This window comes from Dasypus novemcinctus, chromosome 18 (genome assembly GCF_030445035.2).
Source record: "Dasypus novemcinctus isolate mDasNov1 chromosome 18, mDasNov1.1.hap2, whole genome shotgun sequence".
Taxonomy (NCBI): domain Eukaryota; kingdom Metazoa; phylum Chordata; class Mammalia; order Cingulata; family Dasypodidae; genus Dasypus; species Dasypus novemcinctus.
Genome location: NC_080690.1, coordinates 86,862,804 through 86,871,497, shown reverse-complemented (window position 1 = coordinate 86,871,497; position 8,694 = coordinate 86,862,804). Strand labels below are relative to the sequence as shown.

General features: G+C 43.6%; 1 pseudogene; it reads left to right on the top strand.

Annotated features, from left to right (window-relative positions):
• The first annotated feature begins 580 nt into the window (after window positions 1-580).
• LOC101418978 (pyruvate dehydrogenase (acetyl-transferring) kinase isozyme 3, mitochondrial-like) lies at window positions 581-6,362 on the top strand (annotated as a pseudogene).
• Window positions 6,363-8,694: the final 2,332 nt, after the last annotated feature.

Sequence of the window (8,694 nt, the reverse complement as noted above, 5' to 3'; positions counted from 1 at the left end):
CACCAAGAACAGACAACCAGGGGAGGGGGGGAAATTAAATAAATAAATAAATCTTTTAAAAAAAAAAAAAAGATAGCAGAGAAAAGAAAAAGACACAAACGGTTAACTTTTCAAAGTTCAGGGCTGATCCAAATGTGGCATTTTAGTGAAATGGCTGAAAAGAGACCTAATTGGAAGAGAATATGAACACCTTCAAGCAGTTTTGCTGTGAAGGGAACAAAAAGGTTGCTTGGCAAGTGGAGCTGAGGTCAAACTGCTTTAACCCATCATACATACCACTGATAAAGGTAGTTTACATAATGTATTTTAAAAAAAAGACCACATTCCCTAGCAGCTGGAAGAGAAGAACTTGTTGGAACAGGGCCTGCTGCCTTGCCCTTTCACGAGTATGAGGCCAGTGTTGGTGCCCCCTCGGCGACGGCCTCTGCTGCAGCACGGATGGCCTTGGCTGGCTCCTCCACATCTTCTGTCCCCCCACAGGAGGGGCTGCCCCTCTATGCTCTGTCCTCCCACCCCCCATAGGGGCTCTTCTATGCTAATGTTACTGGATTTTGTTTAGGTTCTTGGCTATGCTGCAGAAATGAATTTCAAGAGCACACCAGGTAAGTTAGGCCAGTAATTTATTCAGGTAGGGAGGGAAGAGAAATGAGAGAAAATAACAGAGCAGGGGTCCCAGGTAGAGAGGAAGGGGCTGAAAAGTGATAAAGAAGGCTGATTTACAGACTATAATTCCTCATTACAGGTTATAAATCCCCAGGTTTCACTTCTGTGGCTGCGTGGCAGAGGACAAATGGTGAGAGCAGTGCACAGAGGACAGGACCACGTCCAGAGGCAAGAGAGCTGAGAGTGAGAGAGCTCGTTCAGGCCCCACTTGGCTTTTTAAACTATCAATTATTCCGCCCCTTTGCTAATGGCAGGGGAGGGGTTCCAGCTGTTTGCTGTTTTGATTGACTACCCCACCCATCAATCCCCGTGAGGGCCCAATGATAAAGTCCCTAGGGAACATCCCGGGCTTCTCCTTGCTTCTAAAAGTCTCTGTTCTGGATGGCAGAATCTTGGGGGTGGGGGTCTTCAGCAGCCATCTTGGGGGTTTTTTATGTCACGTGGACTCTCTACCAGGTTCCAGATCCATCTATTGATTCCCTATCTTACTAGCCCGCTTCACTAATTGTGAAGCACCCTCCCACAGCCATACCCTTTGGGATGGAACATTCGCCTGGCTACTGCTGCTGTGTCTCTCTAATTTCTCTCCCAGGAATGTCGGGATTGACCCTTGGGTGGCAGGGCTCCTGTGTAATTGGCAAGAGTATCACAGGTCCATCCCTTAGTCACTGTCCACCCCAAGCCCCAAGGCACTATTCTTCCCGGGGGGGGGGGGGGGGGGGGCGGATAGGGAAAGGAGTTTGTATCCCAGCTCTGGGGCCATTTAGCTCAGGCCTCCAGGGCTCTTCCTGGTCCCACACTCAGCTTGCGCAAGGGCTGGCGCTGCAGGATCTCATCAAGGCTGCTCACGTCCCTTGGAGGGAACTTCATCAAGGTTCCTGATGGCCTTTGGTAGGACTGCTCCCATCCTTTTAAAGATGTCCACTCTTTAAAGTGAGGCGTTTGAGTTCTTCCTTTAGTAGGCTGTTTCTTTTTGATCAAGTCAGCCCTTGAGGGTTAAAAGATAAATGAAAGTGCCATGTTGTCCCTTCCTGTAATGCCCAGTCTCGTGTGAGGGTGCCGGCAAAGTGCTCCTTGGTCGCTGGAAGTGATGCTGGGCAGGCCGTACATGCAGTAGACCCTGCAGCCCTTCAGTAGTGATGTCTGCTCGATGTGGCTGCAGGGATGCTCGCGTGAGCGCGCTAGTGGACAAGGGCACGGCAGCGTGCTCAGCACCTCGGACGAGGCCCTCTGTGATCCACCTGCCAGATGTCTAGAGCTTCGGTGACCTAAACAAAGGAAAAAAAGACAGCAAAAATAAATAACTAAAGCTTTAGTGACCCGAGTTCCATGGCCAGGGGTGCCAGCAGCAATCTGGTTTGCACTTAGCCTGCAAGTGGTACAGGCCTGGGGGACTCTCAACATCCTCTCTGAGACAGGCTGGCCAGTGTTTGTGCCAGGGTCCAGGTGGCATGAGGACCCCTGTGCCCGCTGCCCAGGTATCTGCCCATCTGTCTTGTCAGTCATTTCCATGGTCCGGGTCCTTGCTAAGAAATCTGCTTCTGTGTTTCCCAGGCTGGCAGGCTGGTGATGGCAGCCGTGTGGCAGGCCATAGCCTCCACCCCTGGCCTTGTAGATGGTCCCGGATGTCTTGCCATAGGTCAGCCTCTCACAAGGGACCCCTTTTGTAAACCATTTATCGGATCCGATAAATCCACATTATTAACCCTTTCCTAATTGCCCATGAGTCAGGGCAAATGGGTTGACCTGTTCATCAGAAATAACCAGATGGCTCTTAGCTGCCCATCGACTACCATGTAAATACCTTTACATACCCATTAGCTAAAAAGTATTTCTGTATAGTAGGATTCTTAGTCTTTGGTAGAGTAAAATTGCAAGTACCCCTCTTAGAAATGTATGAAATGTTTTTGTTTTTTTTTTGTGAGTAGGCCCATTGGCTTGTGACCTTGTTCTTTTTGAATAAAAATTTTTAAATACATCTATATTTACAATGCATGGAAATTTATCATTTACTTGGTGTTCCAACAGTCTTTGTCAAGTGGATTCCCATATATCTTTTCTTTCATAACAGAGGGCAACAAAAAGTGACAGGTTTTTCCTCCAGATGATACCGTTGTTTACACACTGCTATTGATCCCTTGTCCTTCCTTGGTCTTTTTTTTTTTTACCTTCTTTGTCTCTGTAGCCACCAAACAACAACTCTCCTTGCCCCCTCTTCCACCAACCTTCCCTCTGGTAACCTCTAATCTACTTTCTGTCTCTATGAATATGCTATTTCTAGATATTTCATATAAGTTGTATCATACAGCGTTTGTCCTGATGTGCCTTGCTTATTTCACTCAGCAAAATATTTTCAAGATTCATCCATGTTGTAACATGTATCAGAACTTCATTTCTTTTTTAAAGCCAAATAATATTCCATTATATATATATTTTAAAAAGATTTATTTATTTATTTCTCTCCCCTTCCCCCCCAGTTGTCTGTTCTCTGTGTCTATTTGCTGCGTCTTCTTCTTTGTCTGCTTCTGTCGTCAGCAGCACGGGAATCTGGGTTTCTTTTTGTTGCGTCATCTTGTTGTGTCAGCTCTCCGTGTGTGCGGCGCCATTCCTGGGCAGGCTGCACTTTTCTTTCGCGCTGGGCAGCTCTCCTTACAGGGTGCACTCCTTGCGCACATCAGCACTGTGCATGGGCCAGCTCCACACGGGTCAAGGCCTGGGGTTTGAACCACGGACCTCCCATGTGGTAGATGGATGCCCTAACCGCTGGGTCAAGTTCACTTCCCCCATTATATGTTTATACCACATTTTGTTTATCCATTCATCTGTTGACGTACTCTTGGGTTGCTTTCACACAATTATGCATAATGTGCTGTAAACATTGGTGTACTAGTATCTGTTTGAGTCCCTGTTTTCAGTTCCTTTCTGTATATTCCTAGGAGTGGAATTGCTGGGTCATACAAACATTCTATATTCAACTTTTTGAGGAACCATTAAACTGCTTTCCACAGTGGCGTCATCATTTTATGTTGCCACCACAAATCCAAGAGTTCTGATTACTCTGGATTGTCTCCAACAATTATTATCCCGTTTTAAAAAAAACCAGATTTATTTATTTATTTATTTTTAATAATAGCTATCCTTGTGGGTGTGAAGTGGTATCTTGTTATGGTTTTTATTTGCATTTCCCTTATGACTAATGATTACAAGCATTTTTTTATGTGCTTATTGGCCATTTGAATCTCTTTGGAAAAATATCTATTTAAGACCTTTACCCATTTTTAAATTTGGTTGTCTTTTTGTTGTTGAGTTGTTGAAGTTATTTATATGTTCTAATATTAAGTCCTTGTCATATTTATGATTTGCTACTATTTTTTTCCCATTCTGTAGATTGTTTTTTCACTTTCTTAATGTCCTTTGCACAAAAGTTTTTAATTTTGATGAAATCCATTTTATCTGTTGTTACATTTGTGGGCCATATTTTTGGTGACATATCTAAGAATTTATTGCCAAATCAATGTCATGCAGATTTTATGCTATCTTGGCTCCTAAGAGTTTTATGGTTTTAATTTTGTGTTTAGGTCCTTGATCCACTTTGAGTTAATTTTTTGTATATGGTATGAAATAGGGGTCCAATTTCATTCTTTTGCACTAGTAATCCAGTTTTTCCAGCATCATTTATTGAAAAGACTTTTCCTTCTCCATAGCATGTGCTCAGTACCCTTGTCAAAAGTCAAGGGAAGGAAGTGAATGTGCCTCAAGTGATTGGGCTCCCGCCTGTCATATGGGAGGTCCAGGGTTCTTTCCCAGACCTCCTAGTGAAGGCAAGCTCACCTCACCCAGTGAGGATGTGGCTGCTCCAGCAGCTGCTGAAGCAGATCGAGCGCTACTTGGGGTTCTCCTCATTGCTGCTCCCCATCAAACAGTTCCTGGATTTCGGGAGAGAGAATGCATCTGAGAAAACATCGAGGGTGTTTCCACGAAAGAAGCTTCCTGTGTGACTCGCTAACATGATGAGAGAAGTGAATCTTCCGCCAGGTAACTTGCTTAGCTGTCCTTCAGTGGGATTGGTTCAAAGGTGGTATCTGCAGAGCTTTCTCGAGCTTTTAGAATAAGAAAATAAGAGCCCTGAGGATCAGCAGGTTTTGGATAACTTTTTACAAGTCCTGATTAAAGTCAGAAATATTGTCATAATATTTTGTCATAACTTTCTACAAGTCTTGATTGAAGTCACAATAATGATGTGCTTCCTACAATGGCCCAGGAAGTGACTGAATACAAGGAGAAGTGTGGATTCCATCCTTCCATCAGCAGTGGCCTCCTATTTTTTTGATCGATTTTATAACAACTGTAAGGAAAGGGTTCCCTTTAGTTTTCACAAAAGGGAAGCCAGGGCCAGCTCTGTGGTTAAAGGAGGGAGGGAAAGGGGTTCTAGCAGCTTTGGCATGCCAGGAATTTGAAAAGTGGCACCAAAGTGGGGGGCAATGGTGAAAAGTGAGGGCGGGGCCAAAGCGAGGAGGGCCAATGGTGAGTGCTGGGGGCGGGGCCAATGGGAAAGCAGCGCCGGATTTGAACAGCGTGCCAGGCGAGAAAGCTGCCCCCAGCCAGGCCAGCACGCCCGAGTATAGCAACCCCTGAAGGACCAATCAGTGCGGAACAGAGGAGGGACCTGTGTGTTAGGTTTAGGGTATAAACATCACAGTTTCTTGTTGTTGGGTGCGCCAGCTGTACTATCCAGGTCGTGCGCACATTCTTGCAAGATCATTAAAAGAATTCTTTTTTCTCCTCCACAATTGGGTGAGCTTTTGTTCTCTTGCAGGTGCAGCTTTCTTTCTAACACCAACCACATCTCTTTCCGCATGCTTATGAACCAGCACCAGTATGCACTTCTGTTTGGTGGTGACCCTAATTCTGCTTATCCTGAACACATAGGGAGTATAGATCCCACTTGCAATGTGAAAGATACATATGAAACAGTCAGGATGTTGTGTGAGCAGTATTACCTGGTAGCTCCAGAGCTGGAAGTTGAAGAATTCAAAGCCAAAGCTCCAGACAAACCTATTCAGGTAGTTTGTGTGCCCTCACATCTCTTTCACACACACTATTTGAGTTGTTCAGGAATTCAATAGAGCAGCAGTAGAATCATATGAAGATAGAAAAGAGGGCTACCCAGCTGTTAAGACCCTTGTTACTTTGGGCAAGGACTTAACCATTAAGACAAGTGACAAATGTGGTGGTGTTCCACTTCAGAAAATAGATTGTCTTTTTAATTACATGTATTCAACTGTTTCTCTACCTAGCCTGGAGCCTATAAGAGCTGCCCCTTTGGTTGGATTTGGTTATGGTTTGCCAGTTCCTCGTCTGCATGCAAGATATTTTCAGGGAGATCTAAAGCTTTATTCCATGGAAGGAGCTGGTACTGATGAAGTAATGTATCTGAAGGACCTTTCAAGTGAACCATTTGAGAGACTTCCTGTCTTTAATAAAGTCAGCATGGCGCCGTTTAAGACCACACTTGAAGCTGATGATTGGAGCAATCCTAGCAGAGACCCCAGAGATGCTTCAAAACCCAGGACCAAACAGGATACGATCAAGACCAATAGAACTATATAGAGAACGGAATGCCCTGGTCCTCTCTGTGAAGAAAGATTGCCTTCTTCACGTCAGCCACAGAGAACTCCTTGCCTCCAGTGGCGTCTTAGTTATTCCAGCACTTGACTATGTTTTTCTCTGTGTGAGCTGGGCCTTTTCTTTGGAAGCCCTTGCTGTAGCTATTCTAGCTCTTCCACTAACCTAGTAACTTGGATAATTTTTCTTAGTACCTTGCTCTGTTGCTGAGACCAGCTCAACAATAGGTCTGCACGAAGGGAAGGCGACACAGAACTGAAGAAATGAAAGGACAGAAATAAAGACACAAGAGAGAAAATAAAGATGGGACCAGGGGACTCAACAGCCTCTGGAACTGAGAGCCTCGACCCTAGTTCCCAAATTGTATTTATTAGAAATTACAAAGCAGTAGTTACTATGTTTACTTTCAAGCCTGCTTGTTATTAAAGCTGTAGCCCCTGCAATGCTAGGGAGCAGGCCGTAACAAAGTTCAAATGTCTCCACATGCAAACAATTTTCGTGCTGACCAGACAGCGTTCCATCTAGTCAGGGCTGGTATTCCTAAGCCCACACTTCTTATCTGCTTTATGGAAACGTTTCAACTTCAAGTCAGGTTCCCACATTCAAATTCAAGCTATTTTCCCACACTCTGTGGTGTGATTGGTGCCTGGCACAAAAGAACATTGCGGACTTACTGATATTCTATTCATGAACTATTGTGGTTAGTAATTGAGAAAATGTGGCATTGGTGTGGAAAAGTGACCATCATGGCTGCTGGGTGCGAGGAGATGAGATGTGGAGGCATTTTCGGGACTTGGAGTTGTCCTGGGTGGTGCTTCAGGACAATTACTGGACATTGTAGATCCTTCTATGGCCCACTGGATGGAACATGGGAGAGTGTGGGCTATGATGTGGACCATTGACCATGAGGTGCAGCGATACCCAGAGATGTACTCACCAAATGCAATGGATGTGTCATGATGATGGGGGAGAGTGTTGCTGTGGGGGGAGTGGTGGGGTGGGGGTGGTGGGGGTGAATGGGGACTTCATATTTTTTTAATGTAATATTTTTAAAAAATGAATAAAAATAAATAAATAAAATTAGCAAGAAGTTAAAAAAAAAAAAAAAGAACATTGCGCCTTCTTAGGGCTCTTGCATCCTCCTATCCTATACCTCATAATCATGTCTATAATATCCATAGAATTCTGAGCTCCCTCCCCATTCCGGACACAGCAGGTGGCTATCGTTGCACTTTTTGATAAAAAAAAGCATGTTTTTCAAAGAACTGACTCCAGGGCCCAGGGAATCTGGGAGTTGAAGACATCGTTTGAGCTTGTCTTGATAAATCAGTCCCAGACTCCTTCCTCCTTCATGTGCATCCCACCTCCACACTCTGTTTAGACTTTTACCTTCCTCCATCTGATCGTGTTTTCATTTTGAGGTGTATTTTTGTGTTAGGTTTTACTCATTGAAGTGTTGATTTTATTTGAAAATTCATTTGTATACTTCCATTCTGTTAATTACAGCATTCCAAAAGTTTAAAAAAAAAATCAAGGGAGTGGATGTGGCTCAAGCAGTTGAGTGCCTGCTTCCCACATGGGAGGTCCCAGGTTTGGTCCCCTGTGCCTCCTAAGAACAAGAACACACAACGAGCAAAAGGACAAGGCAACCAACTGAGGGGAACTGCTGTGGCCCAGTGGTTGAGTGCCGGCATCCCACATAAGTGGTCCAGGGTTCAAACGCTGCCCCAGTACCTCAAAAAAAAATCAATTGGTTATAGATGTGTGGGTTTATTTCTATGCTATCAATTTTATTTCATTGGTTTATGTGTCTACTCTTATACCAGTATCACACTGTTTTGATTACTATAGTTTTGTAGTAGGCTTTGAAATCAGGAAATGTGAACCCTCCAATCTTGTATTCCTTTTCAAATATGTTCGGCTACTCAAGGTCCATTGCAATTCCAGATAGATTTGAGGATTGACTTTTCCATTTGAACAAAAAAGACTGCTGGATTCTTGATAAGAGATTGCATCTGTAGATCACTTTGAGTATTATTAACATCTTAACAATATTAAATCCTCCAATCCATGAACACAGGCTACCTTGCCATTTGTTTAGGCCTTCTTTAATTTTTTTCAAAAGTGTTTTTAGTTTAGAATGCACAGTCTTGCACCTCCTTGGTTAAATTTATTCATAGATATTTTATTCTTTTAGATGCTATTGTAAATAGAATTTTTAAAATTATCTCTTCAGATAGTTCATTGTTAATATACAGAACCACAATTGATTTTTGTGTATTGATCTTATACTGTGAACTTTGTTAAATTTGTTTTTAAATCTAGTCGTTCTCTTGGTGATTCCTTGGGATTTTCTACATATAGGATCATGTCATCTGTGAATAGAGAGAGTTTTAATTCCTTATT